Source organism: Rhinatrema bivittatum, chromosome 2 (assembly GCF_901001135.1).
Source record: "Rhinatrema bivittatum chromosome 2, aRhiBiv1.1, whole genome shotgun sequence".
Taxonomy (NCBI): domain Eukaryota; kingdom Metazoa; phylum Chordata; class Amphibia; order Gymnophiona; family Rhinatrematidae; genus Rhinatrema; species Rhinatrema bivittatum.
In genome coordinates this window covers 248788803-248802107 of record NC_042616.1, presented here as the reverse complement: position 1 = coordinate 248802107, position 13305 = coordinate 248788803, and the positions used below count along the sequence as shown (strand labels likewise).

At 44.8% G+C, this 13305-nt stretch overlaps 1 protein-coding gene across 3 annotated transcripts in view; it reads right to left on the bottom strand.

The window, feature by feature from the left end:
* Positions 1 to 13305, bottom strand: part of TOPAZ1 (testis and ovary specific PAZ domain containing 1) — a 379149-nt gene that overhangs the window by 348855 nt on the left and 16989 nt on the right. The window lies entirely within an intron of this gene.

The following is a 13305-nucleotide window of genomic DNA, read 5'->3' as shown; positions in this document are numbered from 1 at the left end:
TCCGCCCTTCCCCTGATCTCAAGAGTGATGGAAAGATTCGTCAATTGTCATACTGGGTCAGACCAAGGGTCCATCAAGCCCAGCATCCTATTTCCAACAGTGGCCAATCCAGGCTACAATTACTTGGCAAGTATCCAAACACTAAGCAGATCCCATGCTACCGATGCCAGTAATAGTGTCTGTGCCTCATGCCTGATAGGTTTCAGTCATTTTGTATGAGTATTATGGTAAGCGAGAGTGCGTGTTCTGCTCTTTAGTATCATCCTTTCACCTGTGCTCTTTGAAGCATTAGCTTTCCTTCCCCTTTTTGCTGTATAGTCGATGCTACTGATTAGAATGGTGCCACTTTTAGAAATCCTTCCTTCATGGCTAGTTTGCTCCACATTCTGCAGTTTAGAGATGTCAGAGCACCCTATCCTAGGAGGGGTGAGGTGCAAGACAATATATTCTAGCTGTGCAGAACAGAAATGTGTCACTTGAGAAGGGAATAGCCCTCAATGTGCAGTGCTGTTATGAAGAGAGTAAGGACAAAGCAAAGCATGCAGTAGGAAATCTGGGTGAAATGAGAGTAACAAAAATGCAAATAAATTTAAGCCTTAAAATGAATGTTCTGGAGATTTTGAAAATTAGGCTGATTTGGTAATCTCTAGAACAGGAAGTGAAAAGTCCTGATATAAAACATGTACAATAAATCACAATAAATCACCTTTAATCTATACATTAAATTTGCACCACTGGTGAATATTTTGCCTCATAAATCACAAATACAGAATATATTAGAAGACTTACATAAATCAATTTAAATAAGGTGTTATGCAGCACAAAAACACAATTCACAAGAAGGTAATATATAATAGCTACATATGAGAAAAGGCTTTATTCTTACTAATCATGACAGTGATTTCTTTGTTAACCACTGCGAAAACGTATTTATAGAAAACCCTCCACGCACAAGAAAACTGTAAAAATAAATCCTCTTTACAACTAATATGCACTGTCTGTGATTAATATGAAAGCCATTTTGTTCAAAAAGATGCAAAAGTATCTCTAAACAGCAGCTGTTCTAAGGCAATTTTGGTCTATCTGCCCCTTGGATGTCCCTGAGCATTGTGAAAGAAACCCCCTCACATTAATCATATCGGACTGGGCCAAAGGTAATCAATTTCAGAACACAGCTTGTGGCTCATATACAAAAAATACTGTAATGCTTCCTAGAAAAGTATTTAATATTTGTACAAAGATTTTTTGTGATGGTTGAGCTCCATATACCTACATCTGTAAAGTTAGTGAAAAAACAGCAGCTCAAACAAATCAAGTGTTCATATTAGAAACCTAAAAAGAACACACATGCTATAAGATAGCCACATAACCAGTATACTGACAATGCCTATAATTTTGGTTTCTGAATGTTCAAGAATACAGAAGGAAAGCAGAGCTTTATCTAGTTTCAAATATGAAACCAGTGATAAAATCATGACTGTGAAGCTGTGAATTTACGATAAGAATTCTTTATTGGAAATTCATATTGAACATTCTAGACAAAAGTAACTAAGATTAAAACTACAATGACAGTGAAGATGTGAATTCATGATATGAATATTTTCATTTGAAATTTCTGCTTTTGACCTGTGTCCTACCATCTTGATCTCTTCCTCCTGATAAACAGCTCGATCCAGTATCGTCCGCTCGAGGATTGCCCGTCTGTAACGTGCTCGTAGCGCACAATTCGGGCGCGCAAGGCAGTTCGGCGATACAGTGTCCAGTTTCACGCGTCCGTATCGCTTCTGAAAACAGACGCATAACCCTTTCCGCACCCGGCATATAAATGAACGAAAAAGCTGTATAATGAAGGAATTAGCTATTCCCCTGCGATACTGTAACGGGCGCTGATATTATCTCCTCCGTAACCCGCTGTTCTGCCGCGGCCTTAACCTGCTAGTTTACCGCCTCCCCCTAGTAGGAGTTAGTGTAGTGTAGTGTAGGGTAAAAACATTGCTTACCCGCCCTGGTCCCGTCCGGTCTCCTGCAGCCCCGTCCGGACCGGACGGGGCTGCAGGAGACCGGACGGGACCAGGGCAAAAAAAAACAAACGAAAAAGTAGCAAGGCTCGGGCCTGCTATGGTAAGTTTAAAAAGTGTAAAAAACAAAAAACCTGTGTGCTATATAAAAAAATAAAACAATTTTAAATACCTGTCGGAGGGCCGTGGGTCCAGGCGGCCGGTGGGCGGCGGGCAGCCATCAGCGGCATCCGGTAGTCCCTTCTCCCTTCCTCCCTCCCTCCCCTGCCTGGATGAGCGCCAAAATCGCACGGGCGGGTCGGCAGCGGGGGGGGGGGGGGGGGGGGGCGGCAGCAGGATCCGGGAGCGGCGGGTAGGCAGCAGCGGGGTCCGGGGGTGGCAGCGAGATCCGGGGAGCCAGCAGCGGCAGCATGTTCGATCGCGCAGGCAGGTAGGTGGCAAAGTAAAGATGGCCGCCTGCACGGGAAAATCGTGCAATTGGCCGCTGAAGACGTGACGTCACGACGTTTGGCGTCACGGGGTGTGACGTCACGTCTTCAGCGGCCAATTGCACGATTTTCCCGTGCAGGCGGCCATCTTTACTTTGCCACCTACCTGCCTGCGCGATCGAACATGCTGCCGCTGCTGGCTCCCCGGATCTCGCTGCCACCCCCGGACCCCGCTGCTGCCTACCCGCCGCTCCCGGATCCTGCTGCCGCCCCCCTGCTGCTGCCCCCCCCCCCCCCCGCTGCCGCTGCCCCTGCCCCCCCGGACCCCGCTGCTGCCTACCCGCCGCTCCCGGATCCTGCTGCCGCCCCCCCCCCCCCCCCCCGCTGCCGACCCGCCCGTGCGATTTTGGCGCTCATCCAGGCAGGGGAGGGAGGGAGGAAGGGAGAAGGGACTACCGGATGCCGCTGATGGCTGCCCGCCGCCCACCGGCCGCCTGGACCCACGGCCCTCCGACAGGTATTTAAAATTGTTTTATTTTTTTATATAACACACAGGTTTTTTGTTTTTTACACTTTTTAAACTTTTTTACACTTCCTGGTGCCTGTCATTTCAAATGTCATTTGAAATGACAGGTACCAGCGCACCCAGGTTACTGTATAGGCGCTGTTACAGCGCCTATACAGTAAAATGGGTTGCGCGGGCATAACCCTTCCCTAACGCTTCACAGCCGCGGCATGCATTTGCATGCGATTAGAGGAGAGTATCGGGGAGTTAGTGAAGAGAACTGTGCGTGCGGGGGGGAAGGGTGCGCCTGACACTACCTCACTGTTTTTACCGCGGCCTTACTGGATCGAGCTGAAAGTCAGCTATCAGTGAAACAAAGGCCCTTGACAAGAAAAGCAAGTTTGCTTACCGTAAACGGTGTTTCCTTAGATAGCAGGATGAATTAGCCATTCTGTCATGGGAATTGTCCATCAGAGCCCGAGAGGCGGAGCTTCCTAAGCAGAGGTTAGAGTTTTGTGTCCTCTGCAGCTGTGCACGTGTTCCTGCACAGGAAAGTAACAGATTCTCCTCAGTCTGTAATTAAGCTTAGTCATGGCAGTAGAAGAAAAAATAGTCGACTAACAGGGAGGAGGGGAGGTCAGCATGGCTAATTCATCCTATCTACGGAAACACTGTTTACGGTAAGCAAACTTGCTTTTTCCCATTGATAGCAGGGCTGAATTAGCCATGCTATCATGGGAGTCCCAAGCTCCGATCACGCTATCCAACTGGAGACCTTCCTGTGCGTGATCATAAAGAAGTGGTAGTCGACCTCCTATAGTATTGTGTAATTATTCTTTCCCCCTTTTTTTTTTTTTTAAGAGGAAAAAGACTGAGTACAGCTCAACCTAGTTTTGCATCAGTCATTGCTTGTTGGTCTAAGCAATAATGCGATGTGAATGTGTGAAGAGATGACCACGTTGCCGCTTTGCAGATGTCTAAAAGTTGAACATGTCGGAGGTGTGCTATGGATGTCACCATAGCTCTAACTTGAAAAGATGCCAGGGTTAGATTTTTCTTGTTATAGCAAAATTGGATACATTGTGCTATCCAACTGGAAATGGTATATTTAATTACCGGAAGTCCTGGTGCATTAGGATTGAACGAGACAAAAAGTTGAGAAGAACGGGAATCAGAATGCATTCTATCTTTGTAGTATGCTAATGCACGTTTGCAATCAAGCGTGTGGAGCATCCGCTCCCTGTCGTTTGAATGGGGCTTGGGAAAGAACGTTGGTAATTCTATCATTTGATTTAAGTGGAATTGCGATACCAATTTTGGAAGAAAGTTTGGATGAGTTCGAAGAACTGCTTTCTGGTGGTAAAATTGCAGATATGGAGCATAGTGGACTAATACTTGTAACTCACTGACTCGTCTTACAGATGTGACTGCTACTAAGAATACCACTTTCCAAGTTAAATATTTTATGTGAGCAGAATCCATGGATTCGAATGGTGGCAACATCAATTGTTCCAATACTACGTTTAGATTCCACAGAACTGGTGGTTTAGCGATTGGAGGACGAAGATGTAAGAGGCCTCTGATGAAACGAGACACGAAGGGGTGATTCAAGATAGGTTGATTGATAAAACTCTTATCAAAGAAATCACTAGGCCAGAAGTATATAACGTATAAAGGTAGTCTACGAGCAGCTCTGGAGAACAGTCTAGCTGGGAGATTCCATTAGATGTGCACCATTTGGAATAGCGTTTCCATTTGAAACTGTAATTCCGTCTAGTTTGTTGTTTCCTAGACTTTAATAAGGCCTGTGGGGTGGTTGCGGAAATGCCCTGTTCTTCTAATAAGAACCGCTCAATCTCCACGCTGTCAAGTGAAGAGAGGCGTGAAGTGGATGAAGAAGTGTGCCTTATTGTTGGATCAACAGATCTGGTTGACTTGGTAAACGAATTGGGTCTGTGATGGAAAGGAGTAGGAGATAACTGTACCATGGTTGCCTGGGCCAAGCAGGTGCTATGAGGATCAGTTGTGCCTCGTCTGCCATACATTTGTGAATAGTCCTTGTGATGAGCAGAATGGGTGGAAAAGCGTACATTAAGCTCCCTTTCCAAGGAATCAGGAACGCGTCCTGCAACACTCTGTTGGGAGTTGGCCAAAGTGAGCAGAAACGAGGAAGTTGGATGTTCATTTCTTTTGCAAAGAGATCTATTGTTGGGATCCCCCATTGTAGAAACAGACCTTGAGCTAGCTATGTTTGGGTTGAGAATCCACTCATGAGGATAAAACACTCGACTCAGTCTGTCTGCTCTGGTATTGGTTATTCCTGGCAAGTACGTTGCTTGCAGATGAATGGCATGTTGGTGGGCTAGTTGGAAGATCAGCAGGGCTTCCTGGCATAGGGACCACGAACTGGATCCTCCTTGTTTGTTTATGTAAAACATTGCCACTTGGTTGTCTGTGTAAACCATCACTCTGCGTCCCCGCAGATGGGATTGGAATGCTTGGAGAGCGTTTCATATTGCTCGGAGTTCCAATAGGTTTATTTGCAAGTTTTGTTCTTGTGGAGACCATAGGCCTTGTGTTTCTAGAAAGTCCAAATGGGCTCACCATCCCTTGCGAGATGCATCCGTAGTCAGGACTGCATTGTGAGGAGGTGGGTTGAACAATGCTCCTTTGGAGAGCATGGATTTCTTGAGCCACCAACTGATGTCCGTTGCCATCGCCGAGGTGAGTAGTAGGCGTTTTGTCAATGGTTGCGAGTATTGTCTCCATTGATGCTTCAATCCCCACTGTAGAAGACGCATGTGGAGTCTGGTGTTGGGGACTGTGAAGATGGCTGCTGCCATGTGACCCAAGACAGTCAAGATCAGTCTTGCTGTTTGTTTGTGTGCGCGGATGAGAATTCGCAGGAGATGACACATTTCGTGTCTCCTGTCTTCCGGTAGGAATGCTCTGTTGCATATATATACTGTCTAGTCGAGCACCAATGAATTGTAGAATTTGAGTTGGGTTAAAGTTCGATTTGCGGTAATTGATTATCAGTCCCAGGCCGTTCAAGCAGTCTATTAATTGTTGAAGTTGCTCGAGTAACTTCTGTGGGTTCGAAGCTACTATGAGTCAATCGTCCAAATGTGGGAAGATTGTCATTCCTTTCTGACGTAAGTGAGCCACCACTACTATCATACACTTGGTGAAAACTGTGGGCGCTGCTGAGAGTCCAAAGGGAAGAACCTTGTATTGGTAATGTTGATGCTTGTACTGAAAGCAGAGGTAATGCCACGAGGACGGATGGATGGGAATATGTGTATAGGCATCCTTCAAGTCTATTGAACACATCCAATCGTTTGGTTGTAGAAGGGGAAGAATGGATTTGAGGGATACAATTTTGAATTTCTCTTTGATTAGATACTTGTTCAAGTCCCGGAGATCCAGGATTGGATAGAGGCCTCCCGACTTCTTGGGAATGAGGAAATATGACGAATAAAACCCTGTGTTTTGGGCGGAACAACTTGGATTGCTTGTTACTGCAGAAGCATGACCTCTTGTCCGAGTTGAGGGTGATACTTTTTTGTTGATCGAATCTGTAGATGAGGGAGAAGGGGTTTTGTTGTAAATTGAAGTTGATAACCTTGTTGCACTATATCAAGAACCCAGCGGTCTGAAGTTAATCGCTTCCCACGCAGGGAGGTGTTGTGTAATTCTTCCCAGGGGTGCTTGATGTAGTAGTGGTGGCTGTACTCTTAAAAAGATTGTGATGACTTTAGAGGGGCTGCAGGTTGCTGCTCCTGTTGTCTTTGGGTCCGTGGTTTGGCCCTTCTATTTTGTGATGGTTGTTGTTGAGTTTGTGGCATTTGATACGGTTGGTATGAAGGGTGTCTATAAGGTTGGAAAGAATAGTAAGGCCGCCTTGAAAAGGGTTGGCGCCAATTATTTGCAAAGTATTGTTGCGAGGACGAAAATGAAGATGGTGTCGTCAACGATTGGACTGCTACAGCTTGTTCCTTCAGTTGGGTGTCAGTGTCATGGAACCTCTCTCCAAACAAATTGTCTCCAGTACAGGGTAGATTAGCGAGCTTGTCATGAAGGTCTTCCCTAATAGCACTAGCTCTGAGCCATGCTAACCTCCGAGCTGTGACCGCCGTAGCTGAAGCTCTAGAAGAATTTTCGAAGCCTTCATAAACTGCCCGCAGTAGGTGTCGTGAGCATTCCTCCATGTCCTGGAGAGGAGGCGGGATTGGTTCCGCAGTAGAGGTCAGCAGACCTTTAGTTGCTTGGATACATTCATACATGTATTGTATCATGTAGAATTGGTGAGTGTGAATTCAAGCAGCCAACATGGAATTTTGGTAGATTTTCTTACCAAACTCATCCAGTGTACGACTGTCCCTTCCTGGAGGATAGGAGGCATGTGTCTTTGATCTTTTAGACTGCTGCATAGCAGATTCTACCACTACAGACGTATGTGGTAGTTGTGGTACAGTATAGTGGGATGATTTTGGCATATGGAATTTTAGATCGATTTTCCGTGATACTGCAGAGAGTGCGTGTGGGGTTTCCCACGATTTTCGAAGGACAGTATCCAGTACCTCTTGTGGAGGAAGTGATGTCGGCTCCCCTGGAGTATCGAAAATCTTCAGAAGGCCAAGTGTTTCTGACCTTGGGTCAGGTAGCTTTTGGACATCTAAATGTAAGATAGTTCCAAGATTTTCCAAAAACTTTGGGTAGGATAAATCTTCAGGAGGAGAGTACGGCTCCTGTAGTGGTTCTGGTGGATCTGAAGGATATCCGGTAGATGAAAAGTGTGATGAGTGAGTAGAAGGTGAATCACCTGGTGATGGAGGCTCGTGAATAGGCGAGTCATGTACAGACAGTTTTGGTGAGTGCAATGGCTGCATAGGAATCTCTTCCCGATCCTGTGGTTCAGGAGAACTGGGAGAGGATACATTTGGTAATTGGAAGGAGGATTGAAGGGAGTCGAAGAACCCTGATAATGCCTCTGATAAATTAGAAAAAGTCTTTTGAGCCAATGGAGGCATCCCTGGCAGTGAAACATGAGCTGGAGATGGAGTGTCTCCTAAGTCAGGGTTTGAAGGCAGTACTTTAGAACCCGGAACCTGACTTCAGTGTTCCTCTGCTACCTTCTTTGTTGGTGGCTGAAGAGTATTTTCATATCAAGGGCATGCATACACTTGTGACGATGTTCCTGAATAGGAAGAAGATGATGTCAGAAAAGGAGGAATTTTTACTACATCCCCTTCTAAGCCAGAGGTTAGTTTTGAGGCCTTTGTATGGTGAGACAAAGTAGAATCCGAAATATCCTGTTCGGATGCGTGGCCTCTTTTATGTTTGTGGGTTTGTTTATGAGTCGAATGATGGTGATGACTCCTTGTGGAAGTAGCATGTTTCCTATAATGACCTGAGGAAACAAAAAGAAATAGATGCCCAAGAAAGTCTTTTTCAAATCTTTTATTGGTGGAGACGTGTAGTACTTGTTAAATGCCTGACTCAGGCCAAGTTTCGCCATATTCCAGTGGCTACCTCAGGGGCTTAAATATGGATACACTGAAAAAAAAAAAAAATCACAATGCGATTCAGAAAACCATCCGCAATACAGACGTATCTTGAATTAAGTACGTTGTGCTTAATCATCTATCAGTTCCATTCGCTAATGCTGCCGTATACGTATACTTGCAGGACAGCACAGATAGTCTCCACTTGTATCAGTGTAAGGAGGCTACTTACACTGATACAAGTGGAGATGATCTGGAATGTGGCGAAACTCGGCCTGAGTCAGGCATTTAACAAGTACTACACGTCTCCACCAATAAAAGATTTGAAAAAGACTTTCTTGGGCATCTATTTCTTTTTGTTTCCTCACGGCTTTGTTAGATCGCCTGCCTTGCTGTTTTCTGGGTCCGTCCGCTATGATGACCTGAGGCCTCACTGGAGGATTTGAGTCTACGTTTCATCCCTGAGGAGTTAGACCTATGAGTTTGCATTGGCGTCGATTCCAGTGATGTTAAATGCTTGGAAGAATGCCTACGCTTACGCTTCGAATGCATCGCATTGATGTTTCTGTAGATTGCATCATCTTCTGCGCCTATGGCGTCCGTCTCGACGCAGGTGGCGTCGGTCTCGACGCAGGTGGCGGTCTCGATGCATGCTTCTGCTTAGATATCGATTGTGGTCGACTGAGTGAGCAAACTCCGATCCCCTTTGCCTGTCAATCCCTTGAACTCTCCAGGCCTGGAGAATTTCAGGTCCAGGGACGATGCTCTCCTCGCGGTTGGGGCCTGGATTTTTGATGGGCCTGGCGAGGAGTGACCTTTGGAGGGAGGGGCATATGAGCCACCTTTCACCGCTTGTAAGTCTTGAATCTTCTGGGCCCGTTGACACCCGGCCCGCGGAGACATTCGGCCGCAGTTCTCGCAGTTGGGCTGAATGTGGTCAGGCCTGAGGCACTGGTAACATTTATCATATCCGTCTGTCACGCACATTATCTTACCGCATGGGCACAGCTTGAATCCCGGTTGATGGCTCTGTTTTTTTTAGACATTTTTATTTCAAAGTGAAATTGCTGAAGAGAAAGAAAGCTCCGTGTGCGATCCCGCACGCGGAAAAAAAACAGACTGAGGGGAATCTGTTAATTTCCTGCGCAGGAACACACACGCAGCCGCAGAGGACACAAACTTCTAACCTCTGCTTAGGAAGCTCCACCTCCCGGGCCCTGATGGACAGTTCCCGTGACAGCATGGCTAATTCATCCCTGCTATCAACGGGAAAATGATCAAGACTGAGTTCTATGAAACATTTTTTAGAAATATCTTTATTTGGGGAATGAGCAAGATTGATTTCTTTTAAGATTTATTCATCAACATCACCACTGTGGACATTATAAATATTTCAACTAACAATCAAAAATCATCCATTGTACCTGAAGACCGGAGGATAGCAAATGTAGCCCCAATATTTAAAAAGGGCTCCGGGGGCGATCCGGGAAACTACAGACCGGTTAGCCTGACTTCAGTGCCAGGAAAAATAGTGGAAAGTGTTCTAAACCTAAAAATCACAGAACATATAGAAAGACATGGTTTAATGGAACAAAGTCAGCATGGCTTCACCCAGGGCAAGTCTTGCCTCACAAATCTGCTTCACTTTTTTGAAGGAGTTAATAAACATGTGGATAAAGGTGAACCGGTAGATATAGTATACTTGGATTTTCAGAAGGCGTTTGACAAAGTTCCTCATGAGAGGCTTCTAGGAAAAGTAAAAAGTCATGGGATAGGTGGCGATGTCCTTTCATGGATTGCAAACTGGCTAAAAGACAGGAAACAGAGAGTAGGATTAAATGGACAATTTTCTCAATGGAAGGGAGTAGACAGTGGAGTGCCTCAGGAATCTGTATTGGGACCCTTACTTTTCAATATATTTATAAATGATCTGGAAAGAAATACGACGAGTGAGATAATCAAATTTGCAGATGACTCAAAATTGTTCAGAGTAGTTAAATCACAAGCAGATTGTGATAAATTGCAGGAAGACCTTGTGAGACTGGAAAATTGGGCATCCAAATGGCAGATGAAATTTAATGTGGATAAGTGCAAGGTGATGCATATAGGGAAAAATAACCCATGCTATAATTACACAATGTCGGGTTCCATATTAGGTGCTACAACCCAAGAAAGAGATCTAGGTATCATAGTGGATAACACATTGAAATAGTCGGTTCAGTGTGCTGCGGCAGTCAAAAAAGCAAACAGAATTTTGGGAATTATTAGAAAGGGAATGGTGAATAAAACGGAAAATGTCATAATGCCTCTGTATCGCTCCATGGTGAGACCGCACCTTGAATACTGTGTACAATTCTGGTCGCCGCATCTCAAAAAAGATATAATTGCGATGGAGAAGGTACAGAGAAGGGCTACCAAAATGATAAGGGGATTGGAACAATTCCCCTATGAGGAAAGACTAAAGAGGTTAGGACTTTTCAGCTTGGAGAAGAGACGACTGAGGGGGGATATGATAGAGGTGTTTAAAATCATGAGAGGTCTAGAACGGGTAGATGTGAATCGGTTATTTACTCTTTCGGATAGTAGAAAGACTAGGGGCACTTCATGAAGTTAGCATGGGGTACATTTAAAACTAATCGGAGAAAGTTATTTTTTATTCAACGCACAATTAAACTCTGGAATTTGTTGCCAGAGGATGTGGTTAGTGCAGTTAGTATAGCTGTGTTTAAAAAAAGATTGGATAAGTTCTTGGAGGAGAAGTCCATTACCTGCTATTAAGTTCACTTAGAGCAGTGGTTCTCAACCTTTTTTGTCGGGACACACCTGACAGATGGTTCTCACATGCGTGACACACTGACCCATGATCGTCACAGGGCTAGATGTAAAAGTACAGTTTGCATCCACGGGAACCTCCCTGACCCACAATAATGGATGTAAAGAAGAATTATGACATTCCCCATACAACTCACCCTACAAAAAAAGATGTTCTGGTGTCATCTCAATAACAGCAGCTCAAACTCCTACTTCCAGGCTCAATAGCCCTACTTACGAAAAGACAGCAGTTTACCACCAATGCATGTCCTCTTGAGAAAACACAACAAATAAGACTGATACAAACACTTACATGCTAGTAAAATATCTCACCTCAGTAACACACACAGAACCAACCTAACATACTCCCAGAATCTGCAGTAATGCACATAAACTAATCCGCACACACCTGTATTATGGAATACACTCAAACAGGAGCAACCCTATCTATGAAAAGGCAACACTATAAATATTAAATCAGGCCCTAAAAACCAATACACCTCTTATTAGGAAAATAGAACTAGCAAGCAGCTATAGATCCCCACACAGAAATAATTGTAAAACTATACTAATAAGCAGAATAAATGTTTCACAACAACTATGAACAGAATAACATCCAACAATTAAAAACTCATAAAAACTATTAAAAATTCTCCAAACACCAATAAAATATTCAAAGAAAGCAGACATCACATAATATTAAATAATTAAAATGGCAGTGAATCCAGAAAAATAAAATTAAAAAGCCGCCTTTACTTACCCCCTCCAGCAGCTCTCCTACTCCTCTTCCATGCAGGCTGTAGCACACACCAGAAGCAGCAGTAGTGGCTAAGCTCTATACTCATGGTCTTCTTCTTACTCCCATGCTTTTTCTCTCTCTCACACACACACACACTCACACATCCCTGACTGTCTCACACTCTCACATACACATCAGTCATCTCCTTGAGCAGTCACTTTCATTGTCTCTCACATATACACATACATCATCTCTGACCAGTTTCTCTCAATCACACACATGCTCTCGATCAAATACATTCTCTCACTTACAGACAGGCTCTCAATCACACACACATTCTCTCATACACTTGCTGGCTAGCTGCTTCTCTCTCTTTCTCTCACTCACTTCCTCTCTCTCCCCCCCGAGCACAAATGGTAGCTGCAGCAGCCTCCTCCTCCAGCCCCCGCAGGCCAAGAAGGAAGACTCCCATCGGCCGCGGGAGGCTCATGCTGCTGTCTCCTTTCTCGATTACTGGCTGCTTCGATTGCTTGGGGGCCGATGCTGCAGCCGCCGCTGCTACTTAATAATGCGGCACGGCTCTTTCTTCTTCCCGTGCATCACGTATCACTTCCTGTTCCGGGTCACGGGGGGGGGGGGGGGGGGCAGGTGCGGGAAGAAAAGGCCAGCCGCAGGTGCCACAGCTTCTTTTAGCACTGCTGTCGTTCCCACTGGGCTTGAACGTGCTGATAGCCCGGCGGCAACGGCAGCAGGGAAGAAAGAGCAGCGGGAGAGACCGGGAGCACGCGACACACCAGCCGGTGCTTGGCGACACACCGGTTGAGAACCGCTGACTTAGGGAATAGCCACTGCCATTAGCAATGGTAACATGGAATAGACTTAGTTTTTGGGTACTTGCCAGGTTCTTTTGGCCTGGATTGGCCATTGTTGGAAACAGGATGCTGGGCTTGATGGACCCTTGGTCTGACCCAGTATGGCATTTTCTTATGTTCCATAAGTGATTTAAACAATTATCATGAATTCTTTACATATAAGATTGTATTTTCACACCATTTAACAAGTGGAAAATGGTAATGAGTTTTATTGATGACAGATATGTAAAGATAAGTTACACTGATGTGAGTTTTATTGATATTAGAATAAAATTGTCAATTTAAAATTATAGGCAGTCAGTAAATTGGTTATGTGGTTCTCTTACAGCATAAGTGTTCTTTTTAGATTTCTAAAATTGTCCCACTGATGTTAGGGTATATTCAACAATGCCTTTTAGACAATATGCTATGAGATTTGTGGAATA